The sequence below is a fragment of the Eptatretus burgeri genome, chromosome 7 (assembly GCF_056783735.1).
Source record: "Eptatretus burgeri isolate ZD-2024b chromosome 7, Ebu_testis_v1, whole genome shotgun sequence".
Taxonomy (NCBI): Eukaryota; Metazoa; Chordata; class Myxini; order Myxiniformes; family Myxinidae; genus Eptatretus; species Eptatretus burgeri.
This window is the reverse complement of record NC_140967.1, coordinates 9,318,790-9,346,555: the sequence shown is the minus strand read 5'-3', so window position 1 is coordinate 9,346,555 and position 27,766 is coordinate 9,318,790. Positions and strand designations below refer to the sequence as shown.

Genomic DNA, 27,766 nt, shown 5'->3' with positions numbered 1-27,766 from the left:
GGAGCTTCTGTGGATGGGTGGAGCAAATTTTTTTAATTAAACATGTGTGCGGGGAACTAATTAACTAATCACTAATTATGTGAATATGATGAATGTGGTTTTTGTGGGTGGAGCTTGTGTGGGGTGGGGTTTGTGTGTGTGGAGCTTGTGTGGATGTGGATCTTGTGGGTGGAGCTTGTAGAATATCTCGCCATTTTTTATCCAATCATGAATGAACATTTGCGTGGAGTTAAAGATCAAGAAACAATGCTTCACTACCAAGGAAAAGATATCCAAAATGAGCTTATACAGCTTCCAGCCAGTGCTATAAAGCACAAATTTTAACACATACAAACTCAGCCAAATACTATTGAATTATTCTGAACTGCACACCTGATGTTCGTCATAATGAGCAAATGACAATGATTGTACATTTTGTTGATGTAATCAACCATCATATAATGAGATGTCTGAGTAATGAGATTTCTTGGGATTTGTTCCACAAAAGGAGACTACAGGTGCCTTTATAGCAGAAACTCTTCTTGAACAGCTTGAGCAAATGGGATTACCAATTGAAAATCTGCATGGTCAAGGTTATGATAATGGGAGTAACATGAAAGGCAAAGAAAATGGCATACAAAAGAGAGTCCTGGACAGAAACCCACGTGCCTTTTTTGTGCCCTGCAATGCACACTCTTTAAACTTGGTAGTCAATGATGCTGCTTGGAGTCGTCTGGAAGCAACTACTTTCTTCAGTTTGGTTTAACAGATCTATAATTATTTCTCTACATCGACGAAGCATTGGCAAATTCTAACAAGCCATATATCAGACTTAGGCATAACTGTTAAGCCATTGAGTGAAACAAGATGGGAGAGTCGGATCGATAATTTGAAACCACCGATATATCATCTTGGTAATATATATGATGCTTTAAAAGAGATCTTTGATGATACAAAGGTTCATCTGGAAATACTTCCCAAATTGAAGCTAAGACCCTTGCTGGTGCAATTAGCAAGTTCAAATTTGTGGTATTCCTTGTTACATGGTACATCCTTTTTGAAATCAATCTTACAAGCAAACAACTACAAAATAAAGGAAGCCGATTTAAATTCAGCGACAAGACAATTGCAAGTGACTAAGAATTATCTTGTGGACTGCAGGTGTGATGAGGGTTTTCAACAAATTTTGACAGATGTTTCTGAGATTGCAAAGAAACTAGAGATACTCCCAAACTTTGAGACAGAAGAACAAGTTAGAAACAAGAGAAAAACGGCCATTTGACTATGAGGCCCAAGAAGAGGCACCACAAGATCCAAAGCAGAAATTCAAAGTAGGTTTCTACTATGCTATGTTAGACATGGCCATACAATCTGTTGAAGAGGGATTCCAACAGCTACAACAATATGATTCACTATTTAGCTTCCTGTATGATATATACAGTATAAAGAAAAAAATCTACAGAAGGTGTACTTGAGGACTGCAAGAATTTGGAAAAAATCATTGATGCATAATGGAAACAAAGATATTGATGCTGAAGATCTGTGTTGCGAACTTGTAGCAATAGCTCAAAGACTTCCAAAGGCTATGCCGCCACAAGAAGTACATTTCATACTACAACAATAATATCCTGGATGATGTACCTCATGTTTCCGTTGCTCTCAGGACCCTCTCACACTTCCAGTATCAGTGGCAAGTGGTGAACGTAGTTTGTCAAAGCTCAAACTTATAAAAAGTTACATACGCTCTCCAATGTTTGAAAAGAGGCGAGTTAGCTTGGCAACTATATCAATTGAACATGCCCAAGCATCAGCACTTGATCTGGTTGAATTGGTGACAAGATTTGCAAAGGAAAAGGCATGCAAAGTAAGATTTTGATGTCTGAAATTGAAACTTTTATGAGACATTTTAAAGTCTTGTTTGTCTGTTTTTTTTTGTTTGCTTCTCTGTCTGACTGGAAGCAAAATATGGTGGAAAATAAATTTAGTAGTTTCAACTTTTGTGCCTTTTAATTTTTCTACAAACTACGAGGTGTGTTCAAAAAGTATCCAACCTTAATTTTTCGTGCGTAAACAAATGAAGCTAGGGAGGCGTGCTTTGGTGCACGTATGTAGGCGATCCTAATCCGTATGCGACAGTCCGCCGATGAGTGAGGAAGTGTAAGTGAGTGCCGTCGGATTTTCATTTTTGACAAAAATGACGGATCACTGTGGTCTCATCGCCAGTGATCACTGTGTTGAAGTTGGGATCGCTGTTCACAGTCTCCAGCATGTCCTGTGCGATCTCCAAACGGAGTTGCTTCTGCTCGATCGTTAGCAGCTTTGGCACGAACTTCGCTGAGATTCTCCTTGAGCCCAAATCCTCAGTCACAATGGAATGAACGGATCCAATGTTGACACCCGCCTCGTCTGCAAGTTCTCTGATCGTGATTCGACGATCCTGCATCAGCAGGGTCCTCACTTGGTCAATGACGATCTCATTTCGGGATGTTGAGGACCGACCAGAACGTGCTTCACTTTCCACTGATGTGCGACCATCTTTGAAGCGGTTGTACCACTCTTTTATCTGTGTGGTGCCCATTGCTTTGTTCCCGGAGGCCTGTTGAATCTTGCGGATCGTTTCCACTTGGGAATCGCCAAGCTTTACACATAATTTGATGCAGTAGCGTTGTTCAAGTTTTTCCGTCATTTTGTCAAAAACGAAAATCCGACGGCACTCACTTACACTTCCTCACTCATCGGCGGTCTGTCAGCGACTGACAGCTTCTGCAGGCGGGAAAATATTCACGCATACGGATTAGGATCGCCTACATACGTGCACCAAACCACGCCTCCCCAGCTTCATTTGTTTACTCACAAAAAATTAAGGTTGGATACTTTTTGAACAAACCTCGTATGTTTTAAAAAAAATCGAAGTTGGCAATTTTTTTTTTGGGGGGGGGGGCGGGGATGCAAGTCGCTGGCCTTGCCGAGGACGCAAAATAGTCTGGTGCCGGCCCTGGATGTCGGAGAGATCAAGTTGCGGTGTATCGTTAGAGAATGTAAAGATCTCTGACCTTGATTTCGTAGATGATGCAGTCAACTTTGCGGCGACTCTGGATATACTTTTGGGGGCCCTCAGGTGCTGAATGAGGAGTCGGAGCCGCTGGGATTATGGGCTTCCTGGGTCAAAACAAAGATCCAGGCTTTCAAAGACATCTTGGATGGTGCTATCCTGTCTATGTGTTTGTGGCGAGGATGTTGATGTCATGGAGAAATTCACTTACCTTGGCAGTGATATTCATGTATCTGCTGGCTGTGAACCAGAGGTCAACAGATGTTTGGGTTGGCCCTGGGGAGTCACGGATTCACTGGATCATGGGGTGTGGCACTGCCGATACACTGTGATCTTTGATACACGCTGCCGATACGCTGTGATCTTTGAGCTTTGAGCTGTGCAGGACGACGGAAGTCAAAGTCTTCAGGTCCTTGATGCTTCCAGTCTTGCTCTATGGATGTGAGACTTGGACTCTGACCAGGGATCTGAGACGGAGACTTAATTCCTTTGGTACCAGGTGTCTCCGGAGAATCCTTGGCTATCGCTAGTCAGACTTTGTGTCAAACGAGCAGTTGCTGAGAGACTCAAAGGAAATATCTTACCTGCTTCGTCCTTGAGCATCAGCTGCGGCTGTATTGGCAGGTGGCTCGCTTTCCTGACACTAATTCCTGCTCACCAGATTCTCTCAGCGAGGGAGCCTCGTGAGTGGAGGAGACCAATGGGCCGACCACGTGCCTCATGGTTTCACGGTATTGATCAACATCTCAAGGAGATTGTGATGGGCCAGGCAACTACATTGGGGATGGCCAGACGGAGGCCTATGGAGTACTGGCAGAAAGTGGACGCAGTGACTCGCTGCTCCAACGCATGCTCCCATACCTGACCTGACCCAACATAAAATGGGTACAGCTGCTGTGGGTCATGTTACACCGCTCCCCCACCTCAATGATTGCTCAAATCAATTTAACAGAAATTTATCTATCCTTAAATGAGACATCCACATTGAACTGAGGCACATTGAGTTTCAGACTGGCTTATTGAAGTGCAATTTCGTCATTGCATTGAAATGCAGGTCATTCTTTGCGCACGCCACATCTTGTTGGGGACATCGAGGCACCAGATTCATCTGATTTGGATGCTTGTTTGACATAATTTTTAACATGAAATTAGTCATTGTATGCAGGTGTCAACTGTACTCCAATTATGAGAGCTGCATTAGCTTCCAAATGATGTATGCATGATCGCAGAAATATTCAAAGGAAACCGACAGCATTTGCTGAGCCGGTGAAGTGCATTTTGTAATACTACACGGATGGTAATATGCAATGTATTAATGTGTAACAACTCGATTATGCTGCCCGTGAACAATCAATTCAATCTGTATGCTTATTTCCCACCAAGGTGAATTCCCGCTGCCCCTTGTTAAATATTCAAAATACGAGCAAACGTCATTTTGCATCCCTGCTTGGGTCATTAGCCAGCCACCTTGGAAGACCGACAGCCCACGAGGGAGCTCTCTTATCTTTGCCATTCAAGCATACAAGTGAGTGTGCAGCACACAGTCATTGTGGGTCGGCAACCAGGGAACGAGCCCAACACGGGACAAGAATAAGGCCTCAGCTGGCGCGGGCTCTGCTCACAGCCAGGCCTTTTCAACAATTTGTCACAGGCTTCGCTTAGCATGCTTGCTCCAGCACGGCACGTGCTGTTCGACCGTTGGGAGTCGTGAGCCACCAGTGGTGAAGAGAAGGGATGGTGGAAATAACATTGAGTTTGCCTTTTTAAAATCAACTTTGGCTCAGGTTGACCCAGATGCCTTCGGTGTTCAACGAATAGCTCTCTATCAGGGTGTGTGTGTGTGTGTGTGTGTGTGTGTGTGTGTGTGTGTGTGTGTGTGTGTGTGTGTGTGTGTTCTGATTTACTTCAAAATATAATCGTATGGAAATGTGTGTTGGATGCCTGACACAGGTGCCTAGAACAAGGAATTGAGACTCCGCTATAGAGTTTCGTTTTGTAACGACATGAGCGATCTACACAAAATATGTGAGGAATCAATTTAAATGATTACTTGCCTGTTCAAACATGTTTACAGAATTATTCCACCAAACAAATTTCAAAGCATACAATTTATTTGTGGACACATCTGCCATTCTGTTGAATGAAGAATTTTGTCAATGTGTGGAGATCATATATTTTGGGAAATGACAGTCTCACTCTTGAGATTTACCTCCGATGTCATGGTCTTCCTACATTTGTTATGATCTCCAGCATTCAAAGGAAGTATTTAATGGATAATAAACAATGACGCTAAATGAAGTACACTGTGCACACTTCCAGTTATTGTGACGGACAATGGGAGAGGTGAAGGAGATAAGAATGTTTAAGGTTGGATTTTGACAGAGTAGATGATGACAGCTATGAGGAGCATGCTTCGTATGTGGAAGCTGCAGCCAGGCGCCATTGCAAGCCATCCACGTTTGAATAGTTCCCTGTCTAAGTCTTGAACCCCATGCTGGAGAAACGGTGGTCCAAACAGTCAGGTACACTTTTTGAATTGTCTAATAAGTCTCAGTAGGCAAGACCTGGGAATGTCAGACACTCATGTGTAGAACTGTTTTATAATGGAAGAGAGCACAATGTTATTGTGTCGCATCCATGGCACTCGACGAAACAGACATGAAAATGATCCAACACACATGCCGATAGTTACCAAACTCCAGGATCAATATTCCTTACATATTCATGCCCCAAGATTGCAAAGGAAATGAGGATTCGTTTTTATACTTCAAAAGTCTGACGTGTATCAAACCGCGAGCGTTCGAATCACCCACTGAGAATATAGCTTTTGTTAAAATGAAGGGCAATGGTGTGTTCGGGGTAAGTAGCAGGGAGGAACCCGAGTCAAATCCCTTGGTCTTCACTTCCAGACGGGTGTGAAGTTCCGCCGCACACATCACCCACATCGCTTTGCCAGTGCAATTTCCTAGCCATAACAATGGCCCAGGCTGGTTTGTTCTTGTCTATTGCTGTGCATTTTTTGTTGGTGTTCAGAGAGATCTCGGTGCATGTTTCTGATTGTTTCTTGCCGTCAGGCTTGGGACTTGATTGTCATTTTGATACCGGGGATGGAACGGATGTGTCTGCATCCCTTAGAAAACTCAAATACGTTTTGTACTCGAAAATTTTTGAGGAAATAACGAGTTAAAATGTCTCGAATTTTCAACATCTTGTCTGGCGTTACAGAATTCGTGTACCAAGTTTTATTTTTCTTATTATTCTGAATATTCAAATCGTTATAACACCAAGTCGTGTCATTTCCAGAACCTCCACTGTCTTGTTTTACAACTAAAGAGTTTTTAATTGTTAAAAGGAACAGGGAAACGTATTTAGCTGTTGATTTTTAAAAGTGCAGGTTTGCGTTGCCAAATCACAACACTGTCCAAAACACAATCTATCCAAGTGAAGTTTTGTTTAAAGATATTAATCATTTCTTTACCGCCAGGGTAACTTTACTCTTGCACTGCGTTACTGCCTGAAAACAGGGGCACCAGAAGCAGCCAAAAACATGCACCTCAACATTGTCACTTTGAACTCCACTTCCATGATTACCCCTCCCCTTACTCCCCTGCCCCTTCCGACCTCCACATGCGAAGGACACTGTACCAGCGGGCTCAACAGCTCACCTGGAAAGTGCTGACAAAGTTGGTCTCTAAAGATTTCATGCCAGTTCATTCTTTAAAATTCCCCCGTTTGTGGGCTCGTCAACTTCAGTTCATTGTGATCTTACTTAAAGATGCATGTCATCAACCTTAAGTTAAACGACCCATCATCTATCTATAAGTGTGTGTGTGTGTGTGTGTGTGTGTGTGTATGTGTGTGTGTGTGTGTGTGTGTGTGTGTGTGTGTGTGTGTGTGTGTGTGTGTGTGTGTGTGTGTGTGTGTGTCCGCTGTTTCTCAACAACCACTGGTCCAATCTAATTGAAACTTGCCAGGTATATTGCTGGGGACCCGAGTATGTGCCTTTTCAAGGTTTGATATTGTTACGGCTGTGGAAATTCACAGAGCACCATATGGTCCTTCGATCAGTTATGTCGATAAGTCTGTGTTCAGATAGATTTCCCCACCGATGTTTAATGGGAAATTATTCGTGTGCCGGGCTGTGATCTTTGAGTTAGCAGTTTTTCTTTTGCTGTCGTTATTTTGGACCAACCGCATTTCAACCACCACAACCACCTTAACCACAACCACCCAACCACACCACCCTCACGACCACCACAAAACTCCAGCCACGCCACCATTACAACAACCACCACCGCGTTTTCACCTCGGCACACGGTTGCGGGAAGCCGAGCATTCGTCAGGGGAGAACGGACGACGGCCTCACCCCTCCCCCCAACGACAAACCTTGCGAGAGGAACGTGAAGCAACGACGCACTGAAAAGGTAAAGAAATGACCCGATCAAAGAAAAAAAAAAACACCCTGCTTCTGGAAGTTTCCCGCGCATGCTGGAAGAAGGGGCAGGAGAGATCAGGGCGGGCGGGGCTCGAGATAAAAGGGCGCGCTGAACGCAAGGTTGTGGTTGTTGTGTGTGGAGGAGATGGAAGAGAGTTGTGTCAGAGTTGTGGGCAGTGTGTGGAGCCGAGGTAGGGAGCTGGAGAGAGCGGCGCGCAGCGGAGCCAAGGCGCGCGGCCTGCCGTACCATACGTTGCTGGAGAGGGGACATCGAGGGTCGCCCTTGTAAGTCACCACGAGGGTGAAGGTAACCAGCCCGGCATCTCGGAGCCTTTGCGGTCCACACGGCTCCGTGCTTATAAAGACCCCAAGAGGTCCAGTCTACCCCTTGCCTGTCCTGGGGTTTTTCCTTGTTTCTTTGCGTGAACGTTGTGGCACCATGTCCATAAGTAAAGCTGTTGTTAAGTGCATTGTGTACATAATAGATAGACAGTAGTAGCTCTTTTGCATTGCTTTTGTTGGTTGTATACTTGCATGCGTGTTCGACCTTGCATAATTACATACCTGCATGACTGCATCACTGTTTACGTGTGCTTTGTAAATAAATGTGCTTGTTTGAATGTTGACCCGTTCGTTGCGTCCTCTTCCCTTAATTGAGCTGCCGTTTTGCGTTCAGAATATAGTTGGTTGTTAAATAACCGATAATAGAATCGGGTCCAACAGGGCCTCGCGATAAAACCCCGCTCAGTTATCCTAAAACGGAGCGATCTGCTTAAGCGGCTCGTTTCAAGCGGGCCCCGTTGAGGTACAGTCTCTCGGTAGTCTCCCCACGCGATTAATTAGGTATATCAACAATTCGGCGATTGACCCTGTAGCGTGCGGATAGAGTGTTGACTAGGCTGTGGTGTGCTCAAAACACACCCGTAGCAGGATTCCGGAGTTTGATCCGGAAGGCTGCGACTAGATCGTCCGTTCGGTGGGCGAGGCGGCCGCCATTGGCTTGAAACGGTCAATCGCACGCCGGCGGGCAGGAATTGACAACAATATTAATCGGACAAGAGCTTCCCAAGTTATGGCTATTTATTTACCAAACCAATGACAAGACACGTTGCTGCGTAGGCGAGGGCGCCATAGTTACAGTGACGTAGGAGTGGCAATAGTCAATGTCAGTGAATGTCATGGCAAGCTTGATTTTAATTTGGATTTTTATTAACTCTGTGTGTATCACAGCAGTTGTTACTTCAATGCAAGCGATAATTCGTGGAATGCATGTGAACATTCCGTAAGGGCACCCACCACTTCCAGATAGTGATGACAAACTGTATTCCAATAATTTCTCGATTTCTTACCTTCATTTATAGATAAACACAATGCCCCAATCCAGTCGTCGTTTACGAGAGTGAAGGAACAGCCTGTGTGGTTGATTAAAGTTTTTGGGTTTTTTTTGGTTTGCACGTACGGCCACGCACGTATGGGCACGCGAGAGTGAAGGAACGGTCTGTGTGGTCGTTGTTTCGAGCACGAGGTTTGAAAGTTTTTTTTTGAGCGAAGGAACGGCCTGTGTGGTTGTTGTTTCTGGCACGCGGTTTGAAAGTTTTATTTCTTTTTTGCACGTACGGCCACGTACTTGTCTATCTACAATTCCAGCAATCTCTGTGTGTCTGTGACCGCTGTTTCTAGACAACCACTGGTCTGATCTAATTGAAACGCCAGGTATATTGCTGGGGCCGTGTGGATGTGCCTTTTCAAGGTTTGATATTAATCGGACAAGTGGTTCCCAAGTTATAGCCATTTATTTACCAAACCAATGACAGGACATGTTGCTGAGTAGGCATGGCGGTTGGGGAAGAGATCCTCAGTTACCAATGACAGGACACGGTGCTATAACGTCACAATTCTTCTTCTTCGTTTGATATGATGTCACAATTGACGCTGGGGACCTGAGGATGTGCCTTTTCAAGGTTTGATATCATTCTTCTTCATCTGTTTCAGCTGTTTCCCAAGTGTTTCCCAAGTGTTGGCCATTTATTTTCCAAACCAACGACAGGACACGGTGTTTTTTTTTTTGTTTTTTTTTTTTCCACGTACGGCCACGCACGTACCGGCACGCACGAGTATATGTAAAATCCATTAAACCTTGCTGTAGCGATTGCTAATTTTTTTTACAAAAAGAAATTTAATACGATTATTTATAATTTTGTGTCACCGCGACGCTCAACTCCAGGTTTCCTATTTCGCGGAAGCAAATGGGGCCAGTGCCCTCCACCTGCCAATCCGTGCTGCTCAGAAAAGTTCTCAGATTCGATCCATCCAACTGCACACTCCCTGATGAGGAATGCATCGTTTTCGCTCGAAAATAAAACAAACAATTAAACCATGTTGCTATCGCTGAGATTTGGTCACGTTTGCACTTTTCTTCAACTATCTACTTTCGGATATGTTTAATGTGGGTTTGACACATGATCAGTAATCACATTCCTGGGTCTTGGTTGTTCATTTGAGCCTTTTGCCAAGACAGGATGGATGAAGAAACATTTTTCTCTGTGCTTAGACTATACCACTGGCAGAATGCTCCAGATGTGCTGGTTGTTACCACCTTGTTTTGTCTCATCTGCGAGCAACGACCGATTTAGTGGTGAAATTTTATGATTGCTGGTTGTCAAGTGCCGAACTTTGTTCTTACCTACATACATACATGATTCAATGTCGCAAAGGAAGAACCCTGAGATGTTCCCACAGCAAAGACACAAGGGTCATGTCACGAGTTTGTAAAAAGTTATCCTTAAGCAGTCCAGATCTCTGAGATGATTTTTTTCTTAATTCCGCTGTCCTATAATCGCACTATTCTTTTTCTTTTTCCTTGTTTCTGACATTTGTGTTTGTTATTTCACTTGCTGAAAAACAAAAAAAAACAAAAAAAAAGTACACTTAAGAGAATTGCTTTTGCCATTAATTTTATCCAATGGTTATCCTATCCCATTGTGGGAGTGGAGATAAAAGCAATGCATGAAATCCCTTTGCTGACCAAGTTACTATTCTACTTGGTTGTGCTGGCAGGATCGTCTAGAGGTGTGCACACTAACCTCCAAGCTGTCAAGCTTGGGTTTTCATGTCAATCCACCTGTAAACTGTCGTCCCAGTGTTTCGCATGCAGGTAGAGGTGTGTGTGTGTGTGATTAGATGTGTTGTCCATTGGAAGGGTGTTAAGCCAGAAGATCCATTTGCCAGCATTGATTGCTGGTGGACCTTTTTGTTTTTTTTGACGATAAAAGATCAAGACGCATAGTCGGTCGAGGTAAGATATGCTGAAAAGACAATTAACTAACAGCAGGACCACATTTCAACTCATTCAGGGGAATAAAAAAGGTCAGGCCAACAGTAAGCTGCAAGTAAGAGAGTTGGGTTAGGTCGGGTTAATTGGGGTAAAACAGATTGTGGGTACGAATTTTAAACAAGACGTTTTTATGATTGGCTGATGAAACACAAGCTGTTATGTCACAAATTATTTGTATTTGTTCGGTGGTAAATCAGTGCAGTGCAAGGTTAATGCTTGTTGATTTGAGATATACAACACTGTATTCTTCTTCTTTAATGGCCACAATTATTCCCACATTATTGTGGGGTTAGCTGGGAGAAGCTTGACCCAAGTCTTTCACGAACCGGCTGACTCGACCTGACCTTCAACCAAGATTAGGGCATGAATTTGTAATTTTTCACGGTGCCGGCGATAGCTTTTTTTTGTATACCTTGTCGAGGCTCGTATGAGAGCCAACAGACAACGCACATCAGGGGGGGGGGGCATGAGACAGGAGGGGAGGGAGTGGGAAGGACAAAATAGTGGGGAACAGAGACATTTGGAGATCTGTGGAAGGGAGAGGGATGGGACGGGGAACATGGGGAATAAAAGATGGACATTACTGGGACTTTCAGGAAGGAAAGCAGGGAATTTGAAGGAGGTAGGCTTGGGTGGATTATCGGGGGTAGAAAAGATCGAGGATTTGGATGGGGGATGATAAGAGGTGGTGGTGAACAGCTGTTTTGAAGGCCTGGAGGGAAGAATGGGAATGAGTAGAGTGAGGGAGTTTATTCCAAAGGCGGAAAAAAAAGAGGAATGAAAGAGTGAAGGTGAGCAGTGATTGGTGATTTTGGTAGTTTTACCAGAAGGGGGTTGTTGGCGGACCTTGAGCGCCCTGCGGAAATGTGGTGGGGACGAATCACAGAGAGAGCAGGGGGGCGAGGCTGGAGAGGAGACGGTAGAAGACAGAAAGACCACCGACCAACCTGCGGTGAATGAGTGAGAGGCCCAAAGACTCAGCCTCATTGCGGGAGATGCCTTGGTTTCTACAGCGTGAAGCCGAGAAAGGTGGGAGGCAGGAGCACCAGCCCAGAGGGGAGAGCAGTACTCCATCAGGCTGCGGACAAAAGCTTTTTAAGTGGTCAGGAGCTCCGGTGGGCCGAGGAAGGACCTTGCACGACGGAGGATTCCCAGTCGGCGACTAGCTTTGGAGGCGAGGTTTGAAATGTGGCTTTCCCAGGAAAGGTCATGGCAGATAGTGAGACCCAGAAGCTTGAAAGAAAGGACTTATTCCAGAGGAAAATGCACAATTGTTATGCTATATTTAGCCAAGTTGCCCCACTAAACCTACCTTTCCAGCCAATATAAAGATCCATAACAAAACTTGCTGACCTTGTAACTGAGGACTCGTGGTTCATGTTCAGATTACTCGATCTTGACAGCGATTTTCTGTTTGAGGACATGGATAAGTGGGATGATCTCACCTCATTCATGACATCTAAATGTAAAGCGAGATCACTCAACGTGACAAACGATGCTGCTGAAAGGGCGGTGAAACTGAGCACGGACTTCCTGCAATCTGCCTAAACGGAAGAGAAATAGTGTCCTGCAAGTCGTGGAACAAGACAGAAAATGGCTCCCAAATCTGAGGAAGCGAAAGTCAAAATCATAGACTGAACAAAGTTGCCACGTCTGAATGCCGACTTGTTACTTGATAACTGTAGGCATCTGTTTGGCCTGACCATGAGAATTGAACTCGCTTCGGTTTGTCCAATAAGTAGTTTCTTATTGTTTTATGTCTTTGAGGACTTGGTGTTGATGGATATGAATCGATGGGGTTTTCAGTGGGGCCGAGTGGGAGTTTCTCATTTTGTCTCGGAAGTCGATTTAGAACAAAATTCCAGGCTGATGTGGAAACAGTAGATGATTTTGGAATTTCATGAAATTTTACAAAAAACATCTATTCTGCAAATGGAACGAAAAAAATCATACCGCCGATTTCGAGTTCTAATATTTTCGAAAAAGTTGGGCGTCTGATGCGCGCTACTGACCGCACCAGGTATTGCGAGTCAGTATACCGCACCAGGTATACTGACTCGCACCAGGTGCGAGGGTGCTCGTCCTCATCTGCTCTCCTTCCTTCTGGCTATCTAATCTTCATGGGGGTTGTGTGTGTGTGTATATGTGATTGGGCCTGTGGTGGCATAAGTTAAGATTGTAGAAAATATAACGGGATAAGTCTGCTCTGTCTGCTTTTGTAAATTGCTTGCCTTTGTCGCACCCCACAAATTCCGTGCAATCCCTGCTGTACATTATAATAAACCCATTCACTGTGCCACACATCTTTTCTCGCTAATTGTAAATAAATGCTTGTATAGAAATGTTCCCAGCTCGTTTTCATCTTTTCCCTCATTGGTCCAGCATGGTCCTTATCAAAGCCCAGCCAGGACGTTCTCCCCAATGATCTGTTTTCTCGCCGGTACGTTCTTGGCAGTTACACTCGGCTGCATCCGATTCGGTAAGGTGAACCGGTTTGAACAAGGCGTACCGAGGGCGTGACCCGGGTAATTAGATCATGTGACCATTAGGTAACCGGTTTCCAGTTGACACCAAGTCACGTGGTTGAGTTATTGGCGTTCACGGTCGAGAGACCCGCCACGTCACGGAGTTATCCGTGCGCGACGACCTGCGGTTCCGGAGAGTCTGGTGGGAACCCAGGGAGCACATGAAAGAGATCATCCTTGCGAGCTTCGAAAGTGTTCATCCATGTTCGTGAATGCTATACTTTTAGAGATATTAGGGAAGACACGTATTTTAGCTGCTTGAAAATCAAATTTTTGACGAAATCGTAGGCTGCCATTTTGAAAACAAATCACTTTCAGTATTGAGCTTCACACACAATCAAACATGTAGTCGAGTTAGTATGCCAAGTTTCAGTTTCCAACCTCCTTCATAACCCTGTGTTACAACCTGTTGAAAGTGGGCAAAATCACCCATTTGACCTGGTATTTCATTTAAGTAGCTTTCCAATCTTTTTGTTTTATTATTAAAATAGGAGCTTTGTGAAGTTTTAACACATGAAACAGGTCGTACTTGCGAGCTTCCAAAGTATTCATCCACATTCGTAGCAGCTGTCTATACCTATGGAGACAGTGAATACATATCCATTTTAGCTGCTTGAAAATTGAATTTTTGACGACTACATTTTAAAACTAAATCATTTACAGAATTGAGCTTCACACAATCGCACATGCAGTCGAGTTAGCATGCCAAGTTCCAGCTTACTACACCCTTCATCGCTCAATGTTACAGCCTCTTGAAAGTGGCCAAAATAACCTTTTTAAATGGTGCATAATATGTGCAGTTTAATTGTCATAATTTTTTATTTATTTATGTTGCTTTCTGAAATTCTTAAAATGAAAGAGGTTATCATTTTACATGTGCTGAGCATCATTTGTGTTCGTACAAGGAAAATGAACACAGGAGAGGCTATTTACCTGGATAAAAGAATTAGTTACAGAAAAAAAAAAAGAGGGAAAAAAAAATCATAAAATGTTTATAACAAATCACAACTACACCAAATTTGAACATAACCTAAAGGTTGGGTTTGCAGGTGTTCAGGGTGCCCACTCAAGCTTGTAAATAATCATAATATAATGCGTGTAAGCCTGGAACTTCTAACACACTTTTCTCCGAACATATTCTGTTCATACTTCCGAAATCTTCACATTGTGTTCCATGTATTTATACAGGTGATAGCGGATTCAAAAAAAATCGAATATAGATATAATAGCTATAAATAAGGCCTTTGTAGAGTTTGTTTCACATCCACTGTGATTTCTGGCGACCGTGGCAACATGTATACCCCACTGGCGCATCCGCTGTGATTTCTGGCAACCGTAGCATCATCTATACCCCACTGGCGCGTCCGCTGTGATTTTCTGGCAACCGTAGCGACATCTATACCCCAATGGCGAAACGACAGTTTTTGCAGCCAAAATTCATCTTCACCCTGATACCTTTTGTAAATATATAAAGGCAAACACATTAAAAAAAATTAAACTATACACAACTTTTCTTTTGTCCCCATAGTGACATCCTGAGACAGACATATCTGAAAATGACACCACCCAAACAACGCAGAGCATCCACGGTTGGGCTGTCCAATCATGCACGACGAGAAAGGAAACGGAGGTGTCGAGCATCGCAAAGTGCTACGCAGTTGCCCACTCTTGAAACAGCAAGTACACCTCATAATGTATACCCTGCTGTGCGAACTGTTTTCGAAGAGTGGAACATTCCGCCCCATAATTGTGGTTCGCTGTATGACGTCTCATGTCCCCATTGTTTGGCGTATTAATGGTCTGATGAACTTGAAGGGCAATGCTGCCAGCGAGGAAAACTGAGGTTAGAATCCACAAGAGAACCACCCAGTGAAATTTGTTCACTTTGGACTTCACAGCACTTCCTAGACAATTTGCAGGCATACAACAATGTACTAGCACTGGCATCATTGCAATGTGGTCACCAATACCGGTTTCAACCCCACATTTAAAGTCCAGAGGAAATTGTATCATACCCTTGGGTCACTCCTCCCTAATAATGGAGAACAACCACCTAAATTTGCACAGTTGTTCTTTCATGATACCGCAAATGAAGTTCAGAACCGCTTATCACATGTTCATGATCTTAATCACAATACCCTATTGTTGCTGCAACACTTCCTTCGCTGTGTCAATCCATATATTCAATCACTTAAATCTGCTATCGAATTATCGTCAACGCAACACGATGTACAAATTGTTCTCCATGCAGACAAGAAACTAAACCCCAGTAATGAATAATGCTGAAGATATAACTTGCCATCAAATTCTGAAGTTGCGGCCCGCTGGCGACCAGAAACACAATCTAGACATCATTATATATTGCAGAGGAGGGACTCTGCAGCGGATAAACATGCCAAACCGTTCATACGATCCGCTGCACTACCTCCTGCTTTTCCCGTATGGAGAAGATGGATGGCAGCTGAATTTGAAGAAGGAAGGTGGATGTACTCTCACTGCTCTGGATTCCCATCATCGCCTGCAGGTCAGGAAAGACTTACAAAACATCATCATGAAAAGTCGTCGGCTGCTGCAACAATATACGTTCGATCAGTGGGCGAAAATTGAAAAAAAATCACGATTGCAGTGGGTTGAAATGAAACAGAAATCGATACGTGAGGAAAAATACAGCGGACTATACGACACAGTGCACGCTGGCGACGATGCAGTTCCTGGCAGGAGGATCATTTTGCCACCTACGATCACAGGATCACCCCGATTCCTCAAGAAGGCATTCCAAAATGCAATGACCATTGTGCGAGTTCTAGGTAAGCCAGACTACTTCATTAGATTCACAACGAATCCGAAATGGCCCGAGATACAGTAGTGGATATTTCCTGGTGAGTGACCACATGACAGATCGGACATCACATGTCGTGTTTTCAAATTGAAATTTGATGCATTGATGACAGATCTGCTCAAGAAAGATGTGCTTGGAAAAGTGATATAGCACACACCTTGACTATCGAATGGCAGAAGCGTGGGTTGACCCATGCCCACATTTTGTTAATCATGGCCAAAGAAGTCAAACCATCATGTCCAGAATATAATCGATCAGGTGGTACGAGCCGAGATTCCTGATAAGGTCACAAATCCGAGCCTTTATAATGTGGTAACATCTCATAACATCCATGGACCATGTGGAAACATCAACCGAAACAGCCTGTGTATGGAAGGAGACTGTGTACAACGGCACTGTGCAAAAGACTTCCCTAAACCGTATCGCTTAACAACAATGGTCGATGATGGTTATCCGCAATAAAAGAGACGTCATGCAAGGGATGGGGGAGCTTCACACTGTATCAAAGTGAACTCGAAAGATTTTGTGGTTGACAATTCATTTGTCGTACAATACAATCCATACCTGTCAATCAGGAACAACACCCACATCAATGTCGAGGTCCTTCATTCCATTCAGGCTGTCAAGTACATCACAAAGGGTCAGGATCGAATAATTTTCAGCATGCATCAGTCCGGACAGGAGATTGCAACTTTGAACGAGGTCGAGAATTTCGTCAATGCCCGGTACATTTCAGCAAGTGAAGCATTGTGGAAACTCTATGGATTCAACATTCATCAAAAATCACTGGCTGTTAAAAAGTTACCGGGCCATCTGCCTGATGAACAAATGGTATTCTTTTAAGAACACGAAGCCACAAACATTGCTGAGAGAGGACCGCCAACAAATAAGCTAACGGCTTTCTTCATGACTAATCAAACTGATCAATCGGCCAGGAACATCCTGTACGCAGACTTCCCTCGATACTTTACCTGGAATGCCAAAGACAAGAAATGGCAACGTCAGAAACGAGGCAATAAAGATGAAAATAATGATGTTGTTGCGCAAACACTTGGTCAAATACCGACAATAATGCTCAGTACACAGTCTGAACTGTATCATTTACGGATGCTTTTGTACAACCGGGGTGCAGCCACCAGCTTCGAAGATGAAAGAATAATCGAAGAACACATCTGCCCTACGTTCCAGAAAGCCTGCCTCCGCCTGTTGTCAGACGATGGCAAAATCAACAGAGCCATGGAAGAAGCCACAAACTTGCAATTCAGGGCTCAGCTGCGCAACTTCTTTGCCACCATTCTTCTGTCCCGTCGACCTCCGGATCGGCTCCAGTTCTGGCTATCATGGAAATTGGAACTCTGCCGGGATCTTATGATGAGATACAAATGCGACACAATATCGGACAACATCGAAAATGAAGTATTGCTGTATCGACAAGAACGCGTTGAACGAGAAGGTATGGATATAAACAAGGATTTTTTCCTTCCAGCGCCAAAAGTTAAAATGCTTCAGGAAGAGAGACAGACACGATTACTCAGGGAGGACATGGGCTTCGACATGAATGGCCTGGCAAGAACAGTGGATTTTCTGTATCTAACGCAAAGCTCAATACTGCACAAAAACATGCCTTCGACGTTACGTCTTCCGTTCGCAATGACGAAGGAAAACTTTACTGTCTGAATGCAAGTGGAGGGACAGGAAAGACCTATCTCCTCAATGTCACAATTGATGCAGTACGAGCGCAGCACAAGATTGTACTTGTGACAGCATTATCCGGGATTGTGGCCACGTTGCTGCACAATGGGCGTACGCTACATTCGCGTTGTAAAATCCCTTTGAACTTGAACGAACATTCCACGTGCCAAATTTCGAACAATGCCTCCACCGCTAAGCTCTTTCGACTTGACAAGATGCTCATCATCGATGAGGTAAGTATGGGCCACAGGTACCTGTTTGAATGCCTGAACAGGTCTCTTCAAGACCCGAAAAAATTATCATTTGTTTGTGGGCATCACAGTGCTGTTTGGTGGGGACTGGAAACAGGTACTTCCTGTTGTACGACATGGCGGCCGACCCCAATTCAACGTGGTACCTTTCGTGGCCCAACAGTGATTTTAATTTTTAATGCATTTTCCTCAAGAAAAGTGCGTTTCTGGTGAGATTTTGGAAACAATTCGTTGCAATCGAGTTGGAATCGATGCCAGCGACGACAAATTGCGGAAGCAGAGTTAAGTGAAAGGCCATGAGGCTGTGAAGAACATTCTCGAAGCTTCCCATGTTCCCCATACAAAAATCTCTATATGACCCAATTTCATCAAATTTTCACGAAAATCGCTTTCGTTGAGTCAAACTACATGAACGAGCACCAAAAGTGAAAATAGAAATCGAATAAAATTTAAGATAAACTCACGGGGCAGATGGAAGCAGATGGAAGCTCTCCTCACGTTGCTTGCAGAAATACGAGACAATGTACAAACAGTATAAAACATCCGATTTTTGCAAATCTTGCTGCAACCAAGTGTTCAGCTTCCGACGCGCCGGGGAAAAGTGAAGACAGAAATTAAATTTAACTAAAAATAAACGTGTGGGGCCGTTCGAAGCAAAAACCGAGAGCAAAGAGAAAATGCTTTCCAACGTAAAAGACGATTTTCAAAGCATCCATGGACAATCCGAATATAATCGAACAGCTTACCACCTCAGGCATGTGATGAAATACATTAAAAATATTTTTTTGACACCTTCCTCCCCAAAAAAAACAGGCATCTAGTCGAGGAGCGAACTGTGAGGCCTGCAGCTAGGCCCGAACTTCAAACGTCGATATCGCGACAATTATAAACGATTTAAAAAAAAAAAACACCAAATTTACCTCATCCTTCTCCTCACGTTTCCTGTTCGTGGGTGAACAATCCAACGCTTGGCGAATTCTGCTTGCAATGCCAGGAAAAGTCGACATCAACATCAACAAAGACGCTTGGCGAATATTATTCCTCTTCCTCTTCCTCTTCCTCTTCCTCTTCCTCTTCCTCTTCCTCTTCCTCTTCCTCTACCTCTACCTCTACCTCTACCTCTACCCCTTCCTCTTCCTCTTCCTCTTCCTCTTCATGGCTCTTTAAGAGCCGGGAAGCTCCATACACGCCACGCACCTGAACGTGATCAAAATTGTTACTTACGAAATCGAAAGATTTCGTAAGTATATTGATGACTTCCAGACTCTGTTTGTTTGTAGGCACGATAACTCGAGAACGGAAGAAGCTGCCAATGTCAAATTAGACCACGTGATTCAGAAGGGTGATGGCTAGCGCTGATTAGATTTTGGTCCAAATCGGTCAAAGGTCAAGGTCACAGTGAGGTCAAACACAAAAAAATATAACTCGAGAAAGGAAGAAGCTGCCAATGTCAAATTACACCACGTGATTCAGGAGGGTGATGGCTAGTGCTGATTAGATTTTGATCAAAATCGGTCATAGGTCAAGGTCATAGTGAGGTCAAACATCCAAAAAATGATTACTTGAGAACAGAAGAAGCTACCAATGTCAAATTACACCACGTGATTCAGGAGGGTGATGGCTCGTGCTGATTAGATTTTGATCAAAATCGGTCAAAGGTCAAGGTCATAGTGAGGTCAAACATCCAAAAAATGATAACTCGAGAACGGAAGAAGTTACCAATGTCAAATTACACCACGTGATTCAGGAGGATGGTGGCCAGCACTGCTTAGATTTTGGTCAATATCGGTCAAAGGTCAAGGTCACAGTGAGGTCAAATATTCAATTTTTGATGGTTTGGTACAGATAACTCGAGAACGGAAGAAGCTACCAATGTCAAATTACACCACTTGATTCAGGAGGATGGTGGCCAGCACTGCTTAGATTTTGGTCAATATCAGTCAAAGGTCAAGGTCACGGTGAGGTCAAACATCCAAAACATTCGATTTTTGATGGTTTGGTACAGAATCATCGTAGACACTTCTGGTTTGCGTCGCTACCTTCTCGAGAGACAGCTTTTATTAGACAAGGTCAGAGGTCAAGTTGACGATTTTGTAACTACCAGTCTATGACTGCTTGTTTGTTTGTTTGTCGGCACGATAACTCAAGAACGGAAGAGGCTACCAATGTAAAATTACACCACATGATTCAGGAGGGTGATGGCTAGCACTGATTAGATTTTGGTCAAAATCGGTCAAAGGTCAAGGTCACATTGAGTTCAAACATTTGATTTATGATGGTTTGGTACAGAATCATTGTAGAAACTTCTGGTTTGCGTCGCTACCTTCTCAAGAGACAGCTTTTATTAGACAAGGTCAGAGGTTAAGTTGACGATTTCATAAGTACCAGTCTATGACTGCTTGTTTGTGTGTTTGTGTGTTTGTTTGTGTGTGTGTTTGTATGTTTGTTTGTTTGTAGGCACGATAACTCGAGAACGGAAGAAGCTACCAATGTCAAATTACACCACGTCATTCAGGAGGGTGATGGTTAGCGCTGATTAGATTTTGGTCAAAATCGGTCAAAGGTCAAGGTCACAGTGAGGTCAAACATAATTCCTTAAATTCATGTGGAGGAATGGAGTATTTTTGCTTCGGTCGACGTTACAAGTTCGTTTTAAATTAGATTTTAATTTTGTCTTCTGTTTTGGCGATCGCTTAGGACGCTTAAAACTCGGTTGTCGAAATTCTGGTAAAAATCGGATGTTTTGGAGACGTTTTAAGATTGTATAAAAAATATTTCACTCGCCGCGTCACAGCTCGTCACATCGTGCAGCGCGCTCGAGCAGAGGCGTCGTTGATCACGTAAAGGTTTTGCGTGTGCACGCTGACGGTGTTTTCGATAAAGATGGTGTTTAAAAGTCATTTTTTATCCCAATAAAGGTTATCGTCGCATGCCTGACTCGCTAAGCCGTCAGATTATGTAAAGATTGTTGGTGGATGGCCGAATATTACGGTTTTGTGACTTTGATAAAATGATATTAAATAATTGCGTCGAGAAATGGAGATTTTTGCTTCGGTCGACGTGACGATTTTTGATGGTTTGGTACAGAATCATCGAAGAAACTTCTGGTTTGCGTCGTTACCTTCTCTGGAGACAGCTTTTATGAGACAAGGTGAGAGGTCAAGTTGACGATTTCGTAAGTACCAGACTGCTTGTTTATTATCCCATCGAGTGTGAAAGAAATTTAAATGGATTTCCAAAACTCCTTCAGGAATTTTAGTGCCAGCTTACAGAGTTGAGGGTGGGTGCTTCTAGTTCATCAGCCTCAATGCTCCCGGTTGATCACCTTGATCCCCATAACTCCAACATTCTGTACAAGATGCTGCCTGGGTCCCTCATAAAGAGGGCAATTTAGGAATAAATGATTTAGATCTTCGGATTTCCTGCACGTCTCACAAACCCCCGTAGGATGGCCCCCAATTTTATACAGGTATGAATATAGGTGGCAGTGCCTGAGTCTAAGCCTCCCAAGAGCCACCTGGTCTCTCCGAGGAAGTATGGGAAGTTTAACTGGAGGTACAACATCTGGATGAACCGTGTGACAGAATCTTCCCTTCGTGCTGTCAGAGTCCCACTGAAATTGCCTTTTTTTCTCGATCTGGTCCTTGGTGAGACTAATAATTTCTGACGGTCCCCGCAGGATTTGGGTGACATTTTCCAGTTTAAGGGCATGCTGAGCCGCGGGATCACACGACTCATTTCCCCCAATGCCGACATGAGCAGGGATCCAGCACAGGTGGACCACCAGACCCTTCCACTTCGTAATATTAACCAAATGCCAAACTTCCAACACCAAGTCATTCCTACAACCATCCTGAAAGGATTCCAACACCTTTAACACGGAAAGTGAATCAGAGAGGATAACCACACAAAGGGATTCAACTCAATTATCCATTCTCGAGCCAGAACTATGGCAAATAGTTCGGTCGAGAAGACCGAGAGTTGGTTCGTTAGCCGAAATGCCCTGACCACCCTGAAATCAGGGATGCATGTTTCAGCACCTGTCCTTCCAAGAGAAGGTTCTTTGGAGCCATCTGTATATACGTGCAATGATTGACTCCAAATTGAATTGATAAACTCAATAGCCTGATTGCATGTCACCACAGGATGCGCCGTGTCCGATTTTCCCCAAAGATCCACATGGAGGAGAGGGGGTTTAAGGGTCCAGGGCCCCCAAATCGAAATTTTATGATGAGGGTTCACCGGAAGGGAATCCAACCCCATTTCCTTCGCAGTCGTTTTATATGGAAGGCTGAAAGGCGGGGAAGTGGGGTTCTCGTCAAGCTTTAGATATTCCCAGCAATTTGAAAATACGTCTTTACCCGGATGGTTATCCCCAGATGAGGTGGCTCCAGCCAAATATTTCAGTTTCAAAAATTCCCAGCGGAGGGACAAGGGCATCTCACCCACTTCCAGGGACAAGGGCAGAAATAGGAGTGCTGGTAAAAGTCCCTAAACAGATACGGATGGGTTCAGACTGGACAATGTACAGTTTTTTTCGATTGTTCATGGACATATCCCCAAGGACCAGGCTACCATAATCCGGATGAGAACGAATAATAGCTTTATATAAGAGGAGAAGCCTATCACGATGTGCTCCCCACTCAGCACCAGAAAGACATCGTAATAAATTCATGCATTCAGCACATTTACAGGTCAGCATCTTAACATGGGGAATCCAGGTTAATCCCTTATCAAAGATGACTCCTCAGAATGATACTTCAGAAGATGGTTTGAGGGAAGTACCATTAACTACCATCATGATGTCCTCAATCCTTTTCTTGCAGGAAAATATGATGAACTTTGACTTGTTGCCTGAGAGCTTAAAACCCAATCTGAGGCCCATTGCTCCACAACATGGATATCATTCTGGAGTTTTTCACTCGAAAGGGCGAAACTCTTACAACGGATCCACATGGCAATGGCATCAGCGAACAGAAATATCTTGCTGTGGAGCTTGGAATGGGAAGCTACATCATTAATCATAATATTAAAGAGTTGGGCTTGGGCTGCTACCCTGGGGATGCCCTTATCTGTGTGAAAAATGGAAGAGAGGTTCTGACCAACCCTCACCTGAAAGGATCTGTTGGATAAAAAGTTCCTAATCCAGTCAAACATTTTTCCCTTGATCCCGAGGTTGGTTATCTTATTAAGGATGCCATCTTTCCAAACTGAATCATATGCCTCATGGATATCAAGGAACACTCCCAGGAGAGACTCCTGATTATTTAGGGATTTCCTCGCCTTATATGCCAGTGCCGCAATGTGGTCCATAACAGACCGTCCCTTCCTGAACCCACTCTGGAATTTATACAGGAGGTTGTTCTTTTCCCGGAAGAAAACCAAGCGATTGTTCACCATCTTCTCCATTAATTTGCAGACAACTGAAATAAGAGAAATCGGATGATATGAAGATAGGGCTGCACTATCTTTCCCATCTTTAAAGATAGGGATTACAATTGAGTGTTTCCAATCACAGGGAAGTTTCCCTAAAGCCCAAACCTCATTGAAGAATCTAAGGATCACACCCAACACCCTATCGTCCAAGTGCTTGAACATGAGAAATGATAACCAATCAGGGCCTGGGGCGCTATTCCCAGCTTTCTGGATTGCCTGTTTAAGCTTCCTAAGAGTGAAGTCAAGATTAAGTGAAGAATTTAGAGGCTGAACTGCGTTGGTAGTCACCAGGAATTGATTTGTTAATTGGGGAGTACGAGCTTCCAACTCATCATACTTTATGATATCATCCCCACTTCCACAAAATAATTGGCCCAGGGCCTCTGCCTTGTCTATATTTGAACAAAAGGTTTTGTTCTGGAAAATAATCGCCGGAATAGACTTCCATCCAGATTTAACACCCTGCATACTTTTTACTCTTTTCTATATGGTTTTAAGTGGGGTGTCCGGATTAATCGAAGAACGGAATAATTTCCAAGAGGCAGTCTTTGCTTGTTTAATAGTCCTTTGAGCATACACCCTTTTCCTTTTATATTCCATGACATCCTCCAACCTAAGGGTTCTCTTTAATCTTTAATGAGCTGTCCTTTCTTGGATCGCTTGATTGCAACCCTCATCTCACCAAGGGGCTCTGATTTTCTTATCCACTGGGCTTCTGTAAGTTGGGATTGTATCCTGGTCAGGTCAGGTATGGGAGCATGTGCCAGAACAGCGTGTCGCTGCGTCAACTTTCCGCCGGTACTCCAGGGGCCTCCGTCTGGCCATCCCCCAGGCAGATGCCAGGCCCATCCCCATCTCCTTGAGATGATGGTCAACCTGCTGCAACCATGAGGCACGTGGTCGGCCCACTGGCCTCCTCCACTCATGAGACTCCCTCGCTGAGAGAATCTGGTGAGCAGGATCAGCGTCAGGAAAACGAGCCACATGTCCATACAGCCGCAGCTGACGCTCACGGACTATGCAGGTAACAAATCTCATCCGAGTCTCTCTCAGCAACCGCTCGTTGAACACAAAATCCGACCAGCGATAGCCAAGGATTCTTCGAAGAGACCTGGTACCAAAGGAATTAAGTCTCCGTCTCAGATCCTTGGTCAAAGTCCAAGTCTCGCACCCATAGAGCAAGACTGGAAGTACCAAGGACCTGAAGACTCGGACTTTCGTCCTCCCGCACAGGTACCGGCAGCGCCACACCCCATGATCCAGTGAATCCATGACTCCCCAGGCCCGACCCAGACGTCTATTGACCTCCGGCTCACAACCTGCGGAGACATGAATATCACTGCCAAGGTAAGTGAATCTCTCCACGACCTCAACATCCTCACCACAAACAGACACAGACAGGACAGCAGCATCCAAGATGTCACCGAAAGCCTGGATCTTAGTTTTGACCCAAGAAATCCGTAATCCCAATGGCTCCGACTCCTCATTCAGCACCTCGAGGGCCCCCAAGAGGATGTCAAAAGTCTCCGCAAAGATGACTGCATCATCTGCAAAATCAAGGTCCGAGATCTTGACATTGCCAAACGATGCACCGCAACTTGATCTCTCCGACATCCTCCCAAAAATCCAGTCCATACAAGTGCTGAAAAGTGTGGGGGCAAGTACACATCCCTGACGAACTCCAGTACCAACTGGAAATAAGTCAGAGATGGTACCACCACACTTCACAGCACTCTCAGTAGCAGAGTAGAGTTCAGACATCAGATCGATCAGTTTTGGTGGCACCCCACGAAGACCAAGAATCCTTCAGAGGACATCCCGATTCACTGAATCGAACACTTTACAGAGATCAACATAGGCTGCAAGCAGCCCCTGCCGAAACTCTCGTCTGCGTTCGGTGAGGACACGAAGTGCAAGGATACGGTCAATCGTTGACCTCTTTGGTGTAAAGCCTGACTGCTCTGGACGTTGGTGCTCAAGCAGATGGTGGCGAACCCTATCAAGAATTATCCGAGCAAAGACCTTGCCCGGCACTGAGAGCAGCGTCACCCCTCGGTAGTTGTTGCAGTCTTGGCGATCACCCTTCCCTTTCCAGAGAGGGACAACAAGGCCCCTCTTCCAGTCAGTTGGGATGATGCCTGTGTTCCAGGCAGAGCACAAAACTGCATGCAACGACACGAGTGCAGCATTTCCACCAGCCTTGAGAAGTTCAGAATGGATGCCACAGATCCCTGGAGCTTTGCCCCGTTTCAACTGGTTCACCGCAGCCCGTGTTTCCACAAGCGATGGTGGACCACAGTTGATTCGAGGGTCGGCAACAGGGATTGTAACACCCTTGACGTCCAACTCGACAGCTGGGGGATCAGCCTGGTACAACCGCTCAAAGTAACCGGCCCAGCGGGCCTTCACTTCAGACTCCTCTGTCAAGGGCCTACCACTCTCTGCTCGAACTGCAGTGCTCCGAGGGATGGGCTTGGATGAACGTAATGCGCGAATTCCCCTGTAAGCGGGACGAGAATCACCTGTCCACAGGTGATGCTCTACCCCCTCACAGATTCCTCGTACATAGGCCTCCTTGTCCACCCTCAGTGCACGTACAGTTTTACGCCTCAGCTCCCTGAACAGCTCAGCTCTGCCATTCAGCCTGGCCCTGCGACTCTGGTCAATGGTATCCAGTGTCCCTTGAGAGACAAAATTCTTCTTTGCCCTGCGGTGAACTCCAAGGCATCCACCGGCAACATCAAGGACGGTGGTCTTGAAGGTGCTCCACAACTCTTCAGGACCCCCCAAAGCACCCAGACCCCCCCAAGTGTCCACTCAGCCTGTTCGCAAACTCCTCAGCTACTCTCTCATCCCTGAGCTTGGCAACATCCAGCCTAGGCTGGGATGGTACCATTCTCCAGGATTTAAGGTGCAGCTTTAGAGTTGCTACAACAAGCCTGTGGTCAGTATTGAGGAACTAAGCACTCCGGTAGACCCTGCAGTTCTGGATCATCCTCCAACGACCGTCAATGAGGACATGGTCAATCTCCTTTGCCACACTGCCAGCATTGGAATACCAAGTCCAGCGATGAGCTTGCGGGCGCTGAAACCATGAACCAGCCACCCTAAGTCCATGACTTCTTGCAAAGTCAAGCAACTTAGTGCTATTCTGGTTCATAGTTCCTGACCCATGGGGACCAACACACACCTCATAACCATCCCTATCAGTTCCAGTCGATGCATTGAAATCCCCCAAGACTAGAAGTGTATCTCGTCTGGGGCACTGATCAACCACAGACTCGCGTGTGGCGTAGAATGCATCCTTCACGGTGAGATCACTCGCCTCAGTCGGAGCATAAATAGAGACCAGGGAAATGACACCTAAGGAGTGGCGAATCCTTAATCTCATAATACGCTCGTTGACCGGTGTTACCTCAATTATCATTGGGGTCAGCTTATTGGACACAGCTACAGCAACTCCTTGGGTATGGTAACCATCAGAGCGACCAGACCAATAGTAGGTGTAACCACCCACCATTATCTCGCCGCAATTCGGTCTCCGAACCTCAGAGAGAGCTGCAATCCCGATGTCCAAATGCTTGAGCTCAGATGATAACAGAGACAGGTGATCATCCTCTCTTAGGGATAGGACATTCCAGGCACCCACCCGAAGGGACCGCCTCAGGTTAACCCAAGGAGACCGCCGTCTGGTGGACGACACCTCAGCACCACTCCGACACACTCTCCCGCAATCTGACCCAGGGATGTTACCCCGTGGTTTCCCTCCTATCAAAGATTGGGGGTCCCGAAGGCTTTGCCCCAATCCTGTCATCCGGTGAGCTGCCCTGCGAAGGGAAGCTGCACAGGAGGTACTCCCACGGAGTGGGTTTTCAGATTTTTTTGCGTTTTGCGGAATGAAGTGTTTAACGGTGGCCGGAGTGCAAATCCTGCCACCAACCTCCTAATAAGAAGTAGCCCAACTGCAGGAGGACGTCCGCAGACACAGTTGGGCACTAGATATGGATGGCCGTTGGCTCACAAGGAGCTCCTCCGCCCTTTGACAGGTTTTGTTTTTAATCCTGCTGGGTGTCCATATCCAAACACCCTCCTCACCAGAAAACCTGGTGGGGGAGACGGTTTAGTCGCCGACAACCCGACCATGGAACAGGTTAGTACAGGTTTACATGGTACCTGTAGCAGGTCACAGATCGAACCTGACCTGACAATAATTGTATCCTCAG

At 45.0% G+C, this 27,766-nt stretch overlaps 1 protein-coding gene and 1 long non-coding RNA gene across 3 annotated transcripts in view; one reads left to right on the top strand and one right to left on the bottom strand.

The window, feature by feature from the left end:
* LOC147022639 (uncharacterized) overlaps positions 1 to 18,973 on the bottom strand; it is an 88,026-nt gene extending 69,053 nt beyond the window's left edge. The window contains exons 1-3 of the long non-coding RNA XR_015059829.1: positions 18,854 to 18,973; positions 18,572 to 18,687; positions 13,855 to 13,902 (exon numbers count right to left, since the gene is read on the bottom strand). This is a non-coding gene — a long non-coding RNA (uncharacterized LOC147022639). The remainder of the gene's footprint in view (positions 1 to 13,854; positions 13,903 to 18,571; positions 18,688 to 18,853) is intronic.
* The window catches only part of LOC147022638 (uncharacterized), an 84,788-nt gene that overhangs the window by 3,127 nt on the left and 53,895 nt on the right, over positions 1 to 27,766 (top strand). The gene's annotated exons all lie outside the window — the stretch shown is intronic.